Below are 17,388 nucleotides of genomic sequence, written 5' to 3' on the forward strand. Positions count from 1 at the left end.
CTGCATGGCAGTGATTTTAGGTTCAAGTTTTCTGAGGGGCTGCAAACAAGATCAAAGAGCCAGCTGTTTTTTGGTAGCTAGTTTTCTTATGCTCCATTTTGCCTCATGCACTTAATAAATTCCTTACATTTCTATGGTGTTTCAAATTTACAAAACCTTTACACACACACCTGGCCATATTTATTCCTTGCAATCAATCCAGGACATTAGGGTCCATAATTTATATTTTATAGGTGAGGAAACTGAGTGCAGAGAGGTTAAAAGAGCTGGAGTCAGGCCTCTATTCTGGTCACCATCTCAGAAAAGTAACTCTTATTTTTCAGGATGTGATGCTTCTGTCCCCATGCTCTCCTTTACTTAGACCAGTGCTGCCACTTTCCCAGCTGTCTGGTGCTCTTTCCAGAAAAGCAGGCTTCTTTCTGTGGAGGGCTAAGTCAGTTCACCACTCTGTCTTCTGCTTTCTGCCTTCCAAAATTTTGTTGCTGTCATCTTCCCTCCTGTTCTCTTTGTTCAGCTGGTTCATGGCTTTCGTTTGTCCCTTGGCCATAATTTTGGTGGTGTTTCTGGCAGGAGAAGCAGTGAATGTGTGTGTTCTGTCTTTAAACAGAAATCTCCCCATGTTTTCCTGCCTAACCGGAATATTTTCAAATTAAATTATATAATTTTCTTTCATGTTAATATTTCTAGATTTTTTTTCCTCCTCACTTTATTCTCTCCAAACCATAATCATTTTTGTTTTGTTTTGTTTAGAGCAGAGAAAATAATTTAATTTTGGAAAGGGGAGAAGGAAATGGACAGAAACCCAACTTTAAGTGGTATTTCATTTAATTCCCACAAAAACCCAGCAAGACAGGCACAAGCATCCTATCACATGGTAGAGGAAGGTCAGAGAGGTTACGTACCTGGATCAGCAGATCCTGGGGTAACTCTAAGCCCTGACTCTGACTCCCCTTGCTTTTTCTGTCACCCTGTGCCAAGAAAAGATGAGAACTATTAGAAGCACAATGTCTTTGGTATCTTAGACAATATCCTTCTTCAGGCCACTTTTTAGATCCTTCCTTTCATCCACAGCTATGGCAGAACACATTCCCTTCTTCCCTCAACCTGAGGCCACTCCCACCTCAGGTATTTTACCAGCCCTCACCACCCGCCAACCCCTCATACCAACCAGCTGTAGACCAGTCTTGGCCAAGACCATTTAAGGTGGAAACCCCTTTCGGTTTTGTTCCCCAACTGAGAAATGCAAGTGTTGATGTGTAGTCATTTCTAGTGATCAATACAGGTGAAAGTCTGCCCTGACTGGTCAGCTCACAAGGGAGTCTTTCATTCTAATTATCAACCTCAATGTGAGCTGGGTCAGTGAGTCCTGGAGCTGGGCTGTCCTCATGCGATGGTTGGGAGTGGAGTATGACAAAGGCTGGGCCTGAGGAACACAGCCCAACAAACTGAGGTCTGAATAGGGAAGAATTGCTGCTAAAGGCAAAAGGGCCAATCCCCGCAGAGGGGTCAGTTATACAGTGTGTACACTGTCGGCTCATTGGAAGTAGGCCTGGACTGCCAGACAAAATACAGGGCACGGTTAAATTTGAATTTCAGATAAACAACCAATCATTCTTTAATATGAGTATGTCCCATACAATATATGGGTCACACTTGTACTAAAAAGGGTTTTTGTTGTGTACGTATACCCCATGTGATATGTGGGATATACTTATACTAAAGATTTTTTTGTTGTCTGTCTGAAATTCAAATGTAATTGGATATCATGTATCTTTATTCGCTAAACCTAGGAACCTTTAGTAGGGGCAGATGTGAGCAGCCTCCAGAGCTGCTTATTACTACAAACTATCTTGAAGGCCTTCTTGAAACAAAGTCTTATGAGGAGGCCAAATATACAAAAAAGTAATGAATCTCCTCAAGTTGAAGCAGGGACAAAAGGGTCTCTCTCCTTTTAGCCTGCTGCCCATTCCCCGCTTCCTTGCAGTGAGGTGCCACAGGCAAATGGGAAAATTTACTGGAGAACACGCACAACTTCTTCCATTTGAGGGGAGAGGCACTGCAGGTAACAGAGGAGCCCTCAGCATCAGTGCCAGGTAGCAGGACTCCATCCCCCGGGGAGCTGGGGCTCAGGTGGGCAGTGCAGGTTTTCCGTTGGCTCGGTCCTGGAGGGGACCAATGTGTACAGTTTTGCAGGCCGCCTCTGATATCTAGGGGATCTGATAGATGAACCATTGGAAGGGGTCTAGGTAAGACCAGCGTGGAAGCATGTTCACTGTGCGAGACGCATGGAGGGAAGGAAGTACATACCTTCCTAAACTGGCATCATTTAATGATGAACAACAGGGTATGACCTAGTACGTGACATTCGTTACTTCGAATACTTACATTTTTAAAAAGTATTGTTTGTAATATATGACAAAGACTCCGGATTAGTCCAAGACTTAAAGGAGTAGGGGAAAAAATAGAACTATATTTGAAATTCCTGAGTATATTTATAATAATACAAATTACTGTATCATATCAATGGATCTTATAGTCCGCAGGGGAATCATTGCAGCTCTGGATAGTATATCTCGAGTTAAACTGATATCTACTTAATGAGATTTTTGCAGTATAAAGGATATTTGTGACAGTGAATAAAAGTTTGCACTGACAGAACCAGGAAAGACAAAAAAGAAAAATGATCACTGTAAATGGAAAAAAGTGCAGTGTGTATGATAAAACAGCACAAACGATAAGGCTTTTGTCTTCTCTCTCAAGCAGAACGATCTTCAAACCAAGACAGACGCAAAGGGAGCATCTAGCTGCTTACAATGAGGGCAGGACTGTTAGTTTAGATAAATGACACCCCAGGGCCCTGAAAGAACTTGCAGATGTGATCACAGGACTATCCGAATGGGAGGGGTCAGGGGAACGGAGAGACGGCAAAGACTGGAGATGGTCAAATGAGTTCCAGATTTTCCAGCACAACAGGAAAGGTGACTTAGGGGTCCGCACACTGGTTAAGTTTAACGCGGAGCCTCAGCAGAGCCCCAGAATGGATGATTAAAGGGGCTTTGTGCGTGTTTATTGAAGAAAGTGGTGACGGCCAGGCCCTCTCCTGCATTCCCTGAAATCTGAGCTCGCCCCTAACAACCTTGTTTCCATTCTGTAGCACTTGACTAGAGGAATAAGAAGAAATCATAGAAGTACTATTGTAGCAAAGCATTTGCCAGAAGTCTCTCATGACATCCTTGTGGACCACAGAGAAATGAGGACTGTGATTCCAGGATGCTCCAGATTCCAGCATTCATCCCGTGAAACCTCAGTGAAAGGGCGCAAGGGAAGGAAAATGACCGTAACAGAAATACTTAATGAACCTTTTAAAACTAATGACTTTTTTTTTTTAACATCTTTATTGGAGTATAACTGTTTTACAATAGTGTGTTAGTTTCTCCTTTACAACAATGTGAATCAGTTATACATATACATATGTTCCCATATCTCTTCCCTCTTGTGTCTCCCTCCCTCCCCCCCTCCCTATCCCACCCCTCTCATGGTCACAAAGCACAGAGGTGATCTCCCTGTGCTATGCGGCAGCTTCCCACTAGCTATCTAATTTACATTTGGTAGTGCATATATGTCCCTGCCACTCTCTCACTTCGTCACAGCTTACCCTTCCCCCTCCCCATGTCCTCAAGTCCATGCTCTAGTAGGTCTGTGTTTTATTCCTGTCCTACCACTAATCTCTTCATGACATTTTTTTTTCTTAGATTCCATATATATGTGTTAGCATACGGTATTTGTTTTTCTCCTTCTGATTTACTTCACTCTGTATGACAGACTCCAGGTCTATCCACCTCATTACAAATAACTCCGTTTCATTTCTTTTTGTGGCTAATATTCCATCGTATATATGTGCCACATCTTCTTTATCCATTCATCTGTTGATGGACACTTAGGTTGCTTCCATGTCCTGGCTATCGTAAATAGAGCTGCAATGAACATTTTGGTACATGACTCTTTTTGAATTATGGTTTTCTCAGGGTATATGCCCAGTAGTGGGATTGCGGGGTCGTATGGTACTTCTATTTGTAGTAAAACTAATGACTTTTTAAAGTAAGATAGTCGCACTCAGATATTCCTCTCGACTTGTGGAAGTTTGCTAGGCCTCCCGTAACAAAACACCACGGACTGGGTGGCTGAACAACAGAAATGTATTTTCTCACAGCTCTGGAGGCTGGGAGTACAAGGTCAAGGTGTCCACAGAGTTGGTTTCTTCTGAGGCTCTTTCCTTGCCTGGAGCGTTGGCTGTCTTCTCGCTGTGTCTTCACATGATCTTTTCTCCCTGTATCTGTGTCCTAATTTTCTCTTCTTATAAGGACACCAGTCATATTGGATTAGACCCCACCCTAATGAGCTCTTTTTAACTTCCCAGAAGGGTCTTTTTAAAGCCTCTATCTCCAGATTGATATATATACACACTACCGTATATAAAATAGATAACCAATAATAACCTGCTGTATAGCACAGGGAACTCTACTAAATACTCTGTAATGGCCTACATGGGAAAAGAATCTTAAAAAAAAAGTGGATATATGTATATATATAACTGATTCACTTTGCTGTACACCTGAAACTAACACAACATTGTAAATCAACTATACTCCAATAAAATTTTTTTAAAAAGCAAGTAAATATTAAAAAAAAAAAAAGCTGCTAGCTCCAAAGATAGTCATAATCTGAGGTACAAGCGTTTAGGACTTCAACATATGAAGTCCTGGGGACACAATTCAGCTCATGAAGTCACTTTATACCAGCATCTGTCTCAGCCCAAGGCATCAATTTCTTTGTCTGTTGATGGCTGACTGATTTTCTTGTACAATATAAGAATAAAAATACGTACCACGGTATTGAATGCTAACTATGTGCCAGACACTGTTTTATGTGCTTTACCTATATGAACTCACTCAATACTCATTAAAACTCTATAAGGCAAATATTATTATGAATCCATTTTACAGGTGAGGAAATTGAGGCTCCAGGTCAAGTGAGTGAAAGAGCAGGATTTCAACCAGGATGAGCTGGATCCAGAACCTGTGTTAATAGCTATCTTATTTGCAGGAATTCAAGTCAATTGCAAACTGAAATTATAAATCTTGCAGAGAAGTAGGATTTCACAGAACTGCTTGAATGAAACCCAAAATAAAAAACAAAGGAGGATCTGGAAGAGTCAGACTAGTTGAGGAAGAAAAAAACTCATGTAGACATCAAAGGACCACAGAAGTGAATTATTTTAATATAAAAGGGAAAGTAGGGACCTTCGCAAAATTATTAAAGCCTTCTAATATTTTTTCAGAAATAACAGTCTTTATGACTGTCATCTGAATGTCAAAAGTAAAACGAGGGCTTCCCTGGTGGCGCAGTGGTTGAGAGTGCACAGTGGTTGAGAGTCTGCCTGCCGATGCAGGGGATATAGGTTCGTGCCCCGGTCCGGGAAGATTCCACATGCCGTGGAGCGGCTAGACACATGAGGCATGGCTGCTGAGACTGCGCGTCCGGAGCCTGTGCTCCGCAATGGGAGAGGCCACAATAGTGAGAGGCCCGCGTACCACAAAAAAAAAAAAAAAAAAGTAAAACGAAGGCTGTCACATCTTGCTATCATACAGTTTTGTCAGAAAATCCACCCCCTCCTAAAAAATAACAGAATTGATCTGTTCTTTTTTCATTCTCAGAATTAATGCATGATTGCAGTCATAACTGAAAATTTGTTAACTCTGAAGTAAAATAAATTCATTTGCAAAATTTTTGGTTTTATTTTTTAAGATCAATTCCAAGAAAACATTATTTTCAAGATTTAATGTTTTTTTTTCTGTTTTAGATGATTTTGCTTTAAGTGGTTGTTTTCAGTATTACTTATGCTCAGCTAATGACCCTCTATACTATTTCAGCTGATTGAACAACAGGACCCAAAGAGTATTCATTGATTACATCAACCTGGTAATAGGGAATTTCCTAATGGTCCAGTGGCTAGGACTCTGTTCTTCTACTGCATGGGGCATGGGTTCCATCCCTGGTGGGGGAACTAAGATCCCGCAAGCCGCGCGGCCAAAAAAACCCCCTAAAACAACAACAACAACAACAAAAAAAGGGAGATAAATTTCTGGTGATGTACCTTGGGGTTCTTGTTTTATATTTGAATGTTAAATTTGGTGAAGAGCTATCAGACATGCTTATTTTATAAACTGGTGTCAAAAATATGGGAGGGGGGCTTCCCTGGTGGCGCAGTGGTTGGGAGTCCACCTGCCAATGCAGGGGACGCGGGTTCGTGCCCTGGTCCGGGAAGATTCCACATGCCGCGGAGCGGCTGGGCCCGTGAGCCATGGCCGCTGAGCCTGCGCGTCCGGAGCCTGTGCTCCACAACGGGAGAGGCCACAACAGCGAGATGCCCGCGTACCGCAAAAAAAAAAAAAAAAAAAAAAAAAAAAAAATCTGGGAGGGATAGCTTATATGATGAATAACAGAGCAAGGTTCACAAAGACTGCAGGGGCTAGAACATGACTTAAAACCATAAGAAGAATTTTAACTAGAAAAATTGCATTTAGGTTAAGAAGTACCTATTTCATGAATACAGGAGAGAAGAGAACTGGCCAGATTGCAGAAGCAAAAGCATGATTTAGATGTTTGATAACATTCCTAGATTAAGCTAAGTAACCTTAGTCTCTCATGTTCTAGCTAGACTCATCTGGGGTCTATTTAAAAACAAAAAACTAGTGTAAACTTGAGGGTGAACAGGATGTCAAAATATTTGAAAAGCAATGTCTTATAGGAAATGGTAAAGAAACTAAGAATGTATATCCTTAAGCAGTGATACAAAGGGAATATATAGGAGCCATTTTCAGATATTTGGAATGTGAAGGAGGTAGCTTGTTGTGGATTGTTCCCAGGAACCCAAGGGTAAAAGTAATAATGAGGTTTATTTTGGTTCAACATATTAGAAGAGCCCTGTAACAATCAGAGGAGTTCAGTAAGTGCCCAGGAAATAGTGATCTTTTTCTCCCTGGAAGTGTTTAAGCAGCTGATTCTAACACTACCTGTCAGACAAGTTCTTGGAGGAGTTTCTGCATTAGACAGGAAACTAGTTTATTCTAATCTAAGAAACTACGATGAGCTTAGCTACTATATTTTTTAAAGTTGTATCTTTTAGAATGTGTTTAGTTGCAAATTAAATACTGAACTATCAACAACTTTAATTAAAGGTATTCAGTTATTCCACAAAACATGAACCTGGAAGTAGGAAGTTACAGGCTTGGTTCAACAACTAAGTGATGCCTTTGAGGACCCAGGCTCTTTCCATGATTCATTCCATCATCCTGTTGGCTTTTCTCCCCAGGTTAGAGAAAACCTCGTGGGCTCAGGATGCCTGCTGAAGTGCCAGGTATCATGGCCTCCCATTACCAAGGTCAAAGGCAGAATGCACAGCAAAGCCCGAGGGGTGAGGGAGTCTTGTTTATGATTCTGTTTTTTTCACTCCAGAAAAAAATCTTATGAAGAAGAGACTCTACCCCTGGCAGAATTCTTCTCAGATCTCATTGGCCAGAGCTGGATTCCATGGACATTCCAAGCTGCAGTGGAGGCTAGAAAGCTATCTCAGCAGTTTCAGCCTTTTTTGGGAGTCAGGCTTCGTCCGGAAGAAAGAGAAGGAGAGCAATGGCTGTTAGGTGGGCAAGTAGTCACAGTACTCAGGTTCTACTCTCATAGAAGTAGCATCTTGACTTTATAATTCATACATTTCAGAGGTAAATTTTTCACAGTAAAAAGTGGGAAAACTTTATCTCTAAAATTTGACTCACACGTTATTGTGAAAAATTTCAAAACTAGAGAAAAGGAGAAAGACTTGCACAATGAACACCCATATACCCACCACCTGGAGCTCTACTGTTGACATTTTACTATATTTGCTTTGTCACATATTTATCCATCCATCAGTCCATTTCATGTTTCGACTAATTTCAAAGTAAGTTGCAAGCATCAGTAACTTCATCTCTAAACACTTCAGCATGTATATCATTAAGTAGAGTTCAAAATATTTTTATGGTTTTTTTGTTAAACTCTCAATGAATACCCTCAAATCAGGAATAAGACAAGGATGCTGCCTTTGCCATTTCTACTTAACATAATATTTGAAGTCCTAGACAGAACAATTAGGTAAGAAATAGAAATAAAAGTCATTCCAATTGGAAAGGAAGAAGTAAAATTATCTCTGTTCACAGATGATATGACCTTATATGTAGAAATCACTAAAGATTCCACAAAAATATTGTTATAACTAATAAATAAATTCAGTAAAGTTGCAGGATATGAAATCAACACACAAAAATCTGTTGCATTTCTATACACTAATAATAGACAAGCTAACAAAGAAATTAAGGAAACAATTCCATTTATCATAACATCAAAAACAATAAAATACTCAGGATTAAACTCAACCAAAGAGGCAAAAGACTTATAAAACTAAAAACTACAAATTATTGCTGAAACAAATTCAAGAAAAAAACAGAAAAATGGAAAAACACCTTGTGTTCATGGATTGGAAGATTAATATTGTTAAGACAATAATAGTACCCAAAGCAATTTATAGATTCAATGCCATTCCTATCAAAATCAATAATATTTTTTGAAAAAAATAGACAAGTTCATTGTAAAATTGATATAGAGTTGCAAGGGATCCTGAATAACCAAAACAATCTTGAAAAGAAGATCAAAGTTAGATGAATCCCACTTTCTGATTTCAAAACTTACTACAAAGCTACAATAATCAGGACAGTGTGGTAATGGCATACAGACCAATGGAATAAAATAGAGAGCCCAGACATAAACCCTCAAATATATGGTCAAATGATTTTCAACAAGGGTGCCAAAATCATTCAGTGAAGAAAGGATAGTTTTTCAACAAATGGTTCTGGGCACACTGATATCCACATGCAAAAGAATGAACACTACTAATCATTAGGGAAATGCAAATAAAAACCATGATACTACTTCACACCTATTAGAATGACTATTATAAAAACAAACAGGGCAAACAGAAAATAACAAGTGTTAGTAATGTGGAGAAATTGGAACCCTTGTGCATTGCTGGTGGGAATGTAAAATGGTAGTTGCTGTGAAAAAAAGGTTCCTCAAAAAATTAAACAGAATTACCGTATGATCCAATCATTCCACTTCTAGATATATACCCAAAAAGTTGAAAGCAGGAACTTGAACAGCTATTTGTACACCAATGTTCACAGCAGCACTGAATAAATATATATACAAAATGTGGTATTTACATACAATGAAATATTATTCAGCCTTAAAAAGAAGTGAATTTCTGACACATGCCACAACATGGATGAACCTTGAAAACATTACGTTATATGAAATAAGCTATACTCAAAAGGACAAATATTGTATGATTCCTCATACATGAGGGACATAGAACAGTCAAGTCCATAAAGAATAGTGGATTAGTGGTTACTAGGTACTAGGGGGAGAGGGTGATGGGGAGTTATTATTAATTGGTATAGAGTTTCAATTTGGAATGATGAAAAAATTCTGGAGATGGGGAGTAGTGCTGGTTGCACAAAAACATGAATGTACTTAATGCCACTGAACCAGATGCTTAAAAATGATTAAAATAGTAAATTTTATATTATGTGTATTTTACCACAATTAAAAAATTTCAGTGAAGTGAACAAATCTTAAGCGCACCACTGAATGTTTGGCAAATACATAAACCTGAATTACAGAATACAGATTCAGAATATATGTCATCTCCTGCTCCTTCCCAGTCAGTTCTTGCCTCTAACCACCACAGAAAGCTGTTTCTAATTTTTTTCCACCAAACATTAGTTTTGCCTGTTCTATAATTTCATATAAAAGTAACCATACAGCATGAACTCTTGTGCAAGGCTTCTTTCTCTGTGCATGATTTCTCTGAGTTGCATCCATATCGTATCAGTAATTCATTGCTTTTTACTGCTTAGTAGAAATGCATTGAATGAATATACCAGAGTTTAGCGAGTCCCATCATGATGGACACCGGGCTGTTTCCAGTTTGGGGCTATTATGAATAAAGCTGCTGTAAACATTCTTGTACAAGGCTTTCTGTGGACATATGTTTTCAACTCTTTTGGGCAAATACCTAGGAGTGGAATTGCTGGGTCATAAGGTAGATGTAGGCTGTTTATAAAGAAACTGCCAGACCTTTTCCCAAAAGTGATTGAGGTAAGTGTATTTTTAAATTTTTATCAATGTTTTCTTCAGTTATGTAAGGTGGGGTCTCTTAATGGTCACCACCAGCCAGCCAGCACCTGTTGCAGCCTTTTGCCAGGGAAAGAAGCCACTGGTCCCATGGAAAGTGAAGCTTGGATGCAGCCCCTCAGAGGAGGGTTTCTGGTCACAAAGGTCATTGTCCAGGTGACTCAGGGGTCCTCCCAGGCTCATTTCACGCGCACCTCTGCCCCCTGGCCTCATCTTCCTTCTCTTTTGGTCTGAATTGCCTTTAGGGAACTTTCCCATTCAAAGACATGTTCTAAAGGATCGAGGGAACCCTTTTCATTATGAATGAAAGAGCAGATGCAGCTCTGTGCATCATGATGTTCCACGAGATGAAGCAGGAAAAGGACTTTTTTTTTTTTTTTTTTTTTGGCGGTACGCGGGCCTCTCACTGTTGTGGCCTCTCCCGTTGCGGAGCACAGGCTCCGGACGCGCAGGCTCAGCGGCCATGGCTCACGGGCCCAGCCGCTTCGCGGTATGTGGGATCCTCCCGGACCGGGGCACGAACCCGTGTCCCCTGCATCAGCAGGCGGACTCTCAACCACTGCGCCACCAGGGAAGTCCTTTAGCTTCAACTCTTAAAGAAAGTGAAATACAGTCTGAAACTCTAGTCTATGTAACTGACATTTTCTCACCCACTGGAGCACAGGGCAGTAGGTCATTTCAAGGGATGGAGATACAGTGAATCTGTTTCTTTTTCAATGAGGCTGTTAACCAGCTATGAGACCACTCCCTTCTCGAAGTTATTCAGTGAGTCAAAAGGGTCTTTGTGAATGTAGACACTTAGAACATCTCTGGAGGAGGGACCACAGTAAGATAAAACCCTGGGGAGGGCATTGCCACAGAGGATTTTCCCAGGCTTCTGCTACTTGCTGTGACTGATTTTGTTGTTGGCTAAAACCACCATACAGAAGTGCGTCAGTTAAGATTAGGCCCAGAAAGAGCTCAAAATATCAACAGCTGAAATAAGGCAGAAGTTTATTTCTCTCTTACACAGGAGTCCACAGGCCTGCAGCCCAGGGCTATGACAGCTCCATGACAGCATTCCAAGGCTCATAACAACAGATGAAGGAAGGCCGAGAATGCCCTTCTCCCCACCCCAGAGCTCCAGAGGAAACCTGAGCTTACCCTCGCTTTTTAAAGACTTTTTTTTTTTTTTAATCTCAAGCCACATGTTCAACATGGGTAGAGTTAACAAAGAATACATGCTTTTGCCTCATAAGGAGACTTCTTAGCGGTGCTGGATATTGTATCTCATTGGCCTGAACTTGATTACATAGCCACACTGTACTGCAGGGGAGTCTGAGAAATAAAACCCCCAAATTGGCATTCTATATTAAACTAAAAGGGGAAAGTGAATGTTGGGAGGTTATTATCAATCTCTGCCACAGCAGCACTGGGGCAGACACATTAGCCTCCATGCATGCACTGTCCAATATGGCAGCCACCAACCACAGAGGGCTTTTGGGCATTGAAAGGTGGCAGGTCCAAATCAGGATATGCTGTAAGTGTGAAATATACACGGGATTTCAAAAACTTCATAAGAAAAAAAGGATGTAAAAGGGAATTCCCTGGTGATCCAGTGGTTAGACCCTGCACTTCTACTGCAGAGGGCATGGGTTCAATCCCGGTGGGGGAACTAAGATCCCACAAGTCCCTTGCAGCCAAAAAATAACAAATAAAATAAAAGGGTGAACTAAAAAAAAAAAAAAAAAAAAAAAAAAGAATGTAAAATACCTCTGTTTTTATATTGATTACATATTGAAATGATGCCATTTTGAATATACTGGGTTAAATAAATTATGTTATTAAAACTAATTTCACCTGTTTTGCTTTACTTTTGTTTAAATGCAGCTACCAGAACATTTTAAATTTTACATGTGCCTCACATTATATTTCTATTCCATAGTACTGCTCTAGAAAATCAGGTAAGGGTCTTCTGACAGGCTCCAGGCTTGGGAAGTGAGATTGACGTGTGAAGTTTAGCCAGAGCAGAAGGACAGAAAGAGAAACAAAAAGTTCAGAAGGGAAAGCAGGGGAGGAAAGAGGGAGAGAAGGAGGAAGGGAGAGGCAAAGGGGGAAAGGGTTGATTTTCCCCAAGGTGAGCCAAGGAAGAATTTGGAGACACCCCATGTGATACAGAAGTGTTGAAAAGTGGCTGCATCAAGTAAACCAAAAGGACACCATTTTTCTGATGTTTCTGGCCTGAGAGGCAAAGGGCTGAGCTCTGGGCACTGCACAGAGGAAATCCAGGACCCAAGCTCTGGCACTTGAGGACCTTTTGGAATGGTCTCAGTAACTCTTGTGTACCCTTTAACCAGAGGCAGTGGCCCTAGGAGACTCTGGCAGCAGGCAGGGCAGGGAGCCTCTGCAGTAGCCTGGCCCCTTGTCACAGATGCCTGAGTGCCCCTGCTGGAAGATGCCGGTGCCCTCACTGGGAGGGCCCCTCAGCACAGGGCTAGGACTGCCGCAGTGGTCTCGGGACCTGGGGATGGTCAGACAGAAACCTGGCTCCACAGGAAGACCTGGCGACAGATGAAGCAAGGCAAAGAATGCGCTTCTCCGCCCAGAGAGCCCGGGGAAAGAGCTGAGCTTACTCTCTTTAACGATATTTTTATCCCAAGCCAGATGTTAAGCACGGTAGAGTTGGCAAAGCATATAGGAGAGTTGGCAATTATTTGCTGAATTCAAGCTGGGTAGAGAGCTACCCTAGATCTGCTTTGGGAACTAATTTATCTTGGTTAGTTATCCATATTGATTCGTAAGGAAAATAGAGAAAGAAGTTCTTCCCCGGCGTTTTGAGACCTGCTATATAGCTAGGGTGACCCCAAAGTCTCTCTGCTCCTTTATAATAGTTTCCACCATCCATAGGTCTTATTGTCATGAGGACAAGTGGAATACAGCATATTGTTAAGTATGTCAGGTTACTGGAAGAAAGGGATGCTTTAAGACCCAAACTTTTTAATAATACATAATCATCATCATAATATTTTTATTATTATTAATGCCACTGTAATCCAGTTTCTCTAACTTGAAGTCTTTCATTTGCCATTTGGTAACTTTTAAAAGTCCTATTAAGGGAGTTCCCTGGTGGTCTAGTGGTTAGGATTCTGTGTGTTCACCACTATGGCCCAGGTTCAATCCCTGGTCAGGGAACTGAGCAGGGTGCAGCCAAAATAAATAAATAAATAAAGTAAAAGTGCTATTAAAAATATAATTTTCAGATGAAAACTCTAACTGGAAAAGATGCATGCACCCCAATGTTCACAGCAGCACCATTTACAACAGCCAAGACATGGAAGCAACCTAAGTGTCCAGGGGCAGCGGAACGGATAAAGAAGATGTGTTGCATATATACAATGGAATATTACTTATCCATAGAAAAGAATGAAATTTTGCCATTTGCAGCAACATGGATGGACTTAGAGATTATCATACTAAGTGAAGTAAGTCAGACAGAGAAAGACAAATACCATATGATATCACTTATATGAGGAATCTTAAAAAATGATACAAATGAAATTATTTACAAAACAGAAACAGACTCACAGACGGAGAAAACAAACTTATGGTTACCAAAGGGAAAAGGGGGTGGGAGGGATAAATTAGGAGTTTGGGATTAGCAGATACAAACTGCTATATATAAAATAGATAAACAACAAGGTCCTACTGTATCGCACAGGGAACTATATTCAGTATTTTGTAATAACCTATAACGGAAGAGAATATGAAAAAGATATATATATCTGAATCACTTTGCTGTATACCTGAAACTAACACAATGTTGTAAACCAACTATACCTCAATAAATATATACTTTTCTAAGATTTGTAATTCTGAAACAAAAGTTTTAAGTTTAGATTCTCTAGAAGTTCGAATACACAACTCAGCTGTATTTGGCTATGCCTGGCCATTTAAAAAAATTATTTATTTATTTATTTGATTGCACCGGGTCTTAGTTGCGCCACGCAGGATCTTTATTACTGTGTACAGGGATCTTAGCTGCGGCATGAGGGATCTAGTTCCCTGACCAGGGATTGAACCCAGGGCTCTCTGAGTTGGGAGCACAGAGTCTTAACCACTGGACCGCCAGGGAATTCCCTGCCTGGCCACATTTAAATAGGCATTATGGGGCTTCCCTGGTGGTGCAGTGGTTAAGAATCTGCCTGCCAATGCAGGGGACATGGGTTCGACCCCTGGTCCGGGAGGATCCCACGTGCTGTGGAGCAACAAAGCCCTTGCGCCACAACTACTGAGCCTGCGCTCTAGAGCCCGCCAGCCACAACTACTGAGCCCACATGCCACAACTCCTGAAGCCCGTGTGCCTAGAGCCCTGATCCACAACGAGAAGCTACCGCAATGAGAAGCCCACGCACCACGACGAAGAGTAGCCCCCGCTCGTCCCAACTAGAGAAAGCCTGCGCAGCAGCGAAGACTCATAGTTCAAAATAAACAGGAGTTATAGGATTTCTACCAATTTCAGCCATCTACTAATGGACCTTCTTGATATTTAGAGTTAAATAATCAAGATATAAAATATAAATGTGGGTAAGAGAATTACCGCTTGTCCAATGACAGTCATCGGTTGGAGATCTAAGTACTTTTTCGATGGAAGCTTGGGGCCCACTGTGATTACTGATAGTGATCAAGTAAGCACAACAATTGTGTGCAAATCTTTTCACACCTGGGAAATGGCCCCCAAAGGAGTGATTTCAGAATCCTCCAAACCTGCTTAGACAGTTAGGGGTGGAAAGTTTATGATTATCGTTTCTTACTCCTTTCGCACTTAGAATGTGACTGTGCTTATTTGAGGACTCAAAAGGGTTAATTTCCTTTTAAAAGGAGGCTGGGGTGCAAGGATCTGGAGGCGACTGCCTTTTAACAGCTGTTCCTCAGGCAAGTTGAGCTAGTGCAGGAGAATGAATGCCACTATTATTTAACATGGATTTTTTTTTTTTAAAGCCTAAGGTTCAGTCCTTTTCATTTTATATGGTGGTGATTCAGTAGTAAAGCTGGAGCTATTCTGTCCCTTCGCTGAAACTAGCTAAGTAGCCATGTTGATTCCCTTTTCTGAGTTACGAAATTCCTGCAGGTAACAAAAGCCCATTGAGGAACTGTCATGTCAAAGAGCTCTAGAACAGGAAGCGACCTCGAGATCTTCATTCCAGCTTTGCTCCAGCTTTGCGTGTCAAACGTGAAGCATCTGACGTTGGGAAAAACACCTGCCGCTGGAAACTAACCAGAGGCAGAGCGAGACTGACTCTCATTTCTCTCAGCTCTCGTCAGAGACAGCCATGTGTAATTTTTATTTTTAACAAAAACAGCAGGCACTTATATTATGGATATAATGTCTAAAATATCTGGTTATTTTAATTAAATAAACGTGCACTTTAAAATATTAAGCTATAGTTTGTTGCCGACCTTCAAGTCGCACAAACATACACATATCCTCCCGTCTCTATTCCTTTTCCTCAAGTCTCCTCCACGAAGTGAGCGCCTGCCACCAAGTGAAAGAAATTCAGCGCTTCCAGGATCTGAGTTTAGAGGGGAAGGACAGAAGCCGTGGGAATCAAGGGAGCTGACTGGAGGGTAGGGCCCCTGGAACCCCGGTTCTCTTCATTCCCAGACCTGCAGTTTTTTGCACAACTTTTGTTTTTTTCCCCCGTACTAAGAAAGAACACTGACAGTAATAAAGTCCACTCTATGCCCCTTGTATCCTGATTTGATTTCTATCAGATATGTTTAAATTCCCTACACCATTTCAACTACAATTTTCCTCTTCAGTGAAAGAAGTTTAGCTCTGCTGCGGTATACCGAGGCAGGAAGGCTAATGCACCTTAGGAGAAATTATACCATGCACGCTTCTTTTAGTGTTGGGAGTAGAGTTACCAGAAAAAATAGAGAACGCCCAGTTAAATGTAAATGGATAAACAACAAGGGTGTACTTGTAAAAAAACCATTATTCATTGTTTATCCTACATGCAAATGTCCCTGGACGTCCTGTGTTGCTATTGGCTGACCCCAGCAGCCCCCCATTGGGCGGTACCCAGCTGAGCTCCTCTCCCCGGAGCCCGGCTCAGCTTCCGGCAGCAGACTCATTGCCAGGCTTGCTTTAGGAGTTGGTTTGAAGTTATTTGGATTTGATGACCTTCTCTCTTTTTCCTTTGTGCAGGAATTCACTTACCAAGACAACTAGAGGAAGTGGTAATCAGATACTGCTTTCTAGAAACTCTGTTTAATAAGCTAAGCAGTGGCAATCTCTTTTTCTCCACCTTCCTTCCGCCTTGGGGATGAGATCATTGGGATAAAGTCATTCTACCTCCTTAATTTAAAATTCTGTTTTCATGCCCTTTAGTGGAATATCATTCTTTAGCGTGGTATTTAGTCAAAAGTCCCATTATTTAGTTATATTAAGCACTTACTTTCTGTTTTCCTTCTGGGACTTGGGAGCAGGAGGTAAAGGGCAGTCTCTCTCAAATGTAGCAGCTGGGATTCGGTGCATTTCTGTAGAGAGAGGTGGGGCCTTTCCAGCTGTCTCCTGGTATTCCCAGCAGGGCACCCAGTGAGGCTGGGTAGTAACAAGCCGTTGGGTCCAGCATCTGACTGCTCTGCCACCTGCTACTTGTGTGTCCAAATGCAGTGAGTGACTTAACCTCTCCGTGACTCATGTTCACATCTATAAAATGAGGTTGATGTTGTTACTATGAGGATCACACAGTCAATATAGGCCAAGCCCTCAGAACAGTGCTCAGTAAATATCTGTTAAACAAATCAGTAGATCAGCCTTCCATCCCGGGCAGATTCCTCTTGTCTTGAGAAGCCATCTGTTACGTGGTTGTAATTGTTCCACCTAACCTACAAGATTTCTAAAGGGATGAATTAATAACCCTCAAGGAGTGCAGGTTTTAGAGAAAGTGGTCATTCTGTATGGGAAAATATAAGTTGTTATCATCAGGGAAGAATGCTTTAAAAAATCTGGGAATTTTTCTAAGTCACAAGAAGGATGGAGGGGAGATGGAAGTACCCTTTGTGTTCCTTGGTAACACAGGGAAACAGGCAACTCCAAAGTACGGAGACCCCGAGCTATTC

Source organism: Physeter macrocephalus, chromosome 19 (assembly GCF_002837175.3).
Source record: "Physeter macrocephalus isolate SW-GA chromosome 19, ASM283717v5, whole genome shotgun sequence".
Lineage (NCBI taxonomy): Eukaryota > Metazoa > Chordata > Mammalia > Artiodactyla > Physeteridae > Physeter > Physeter macrocephalus.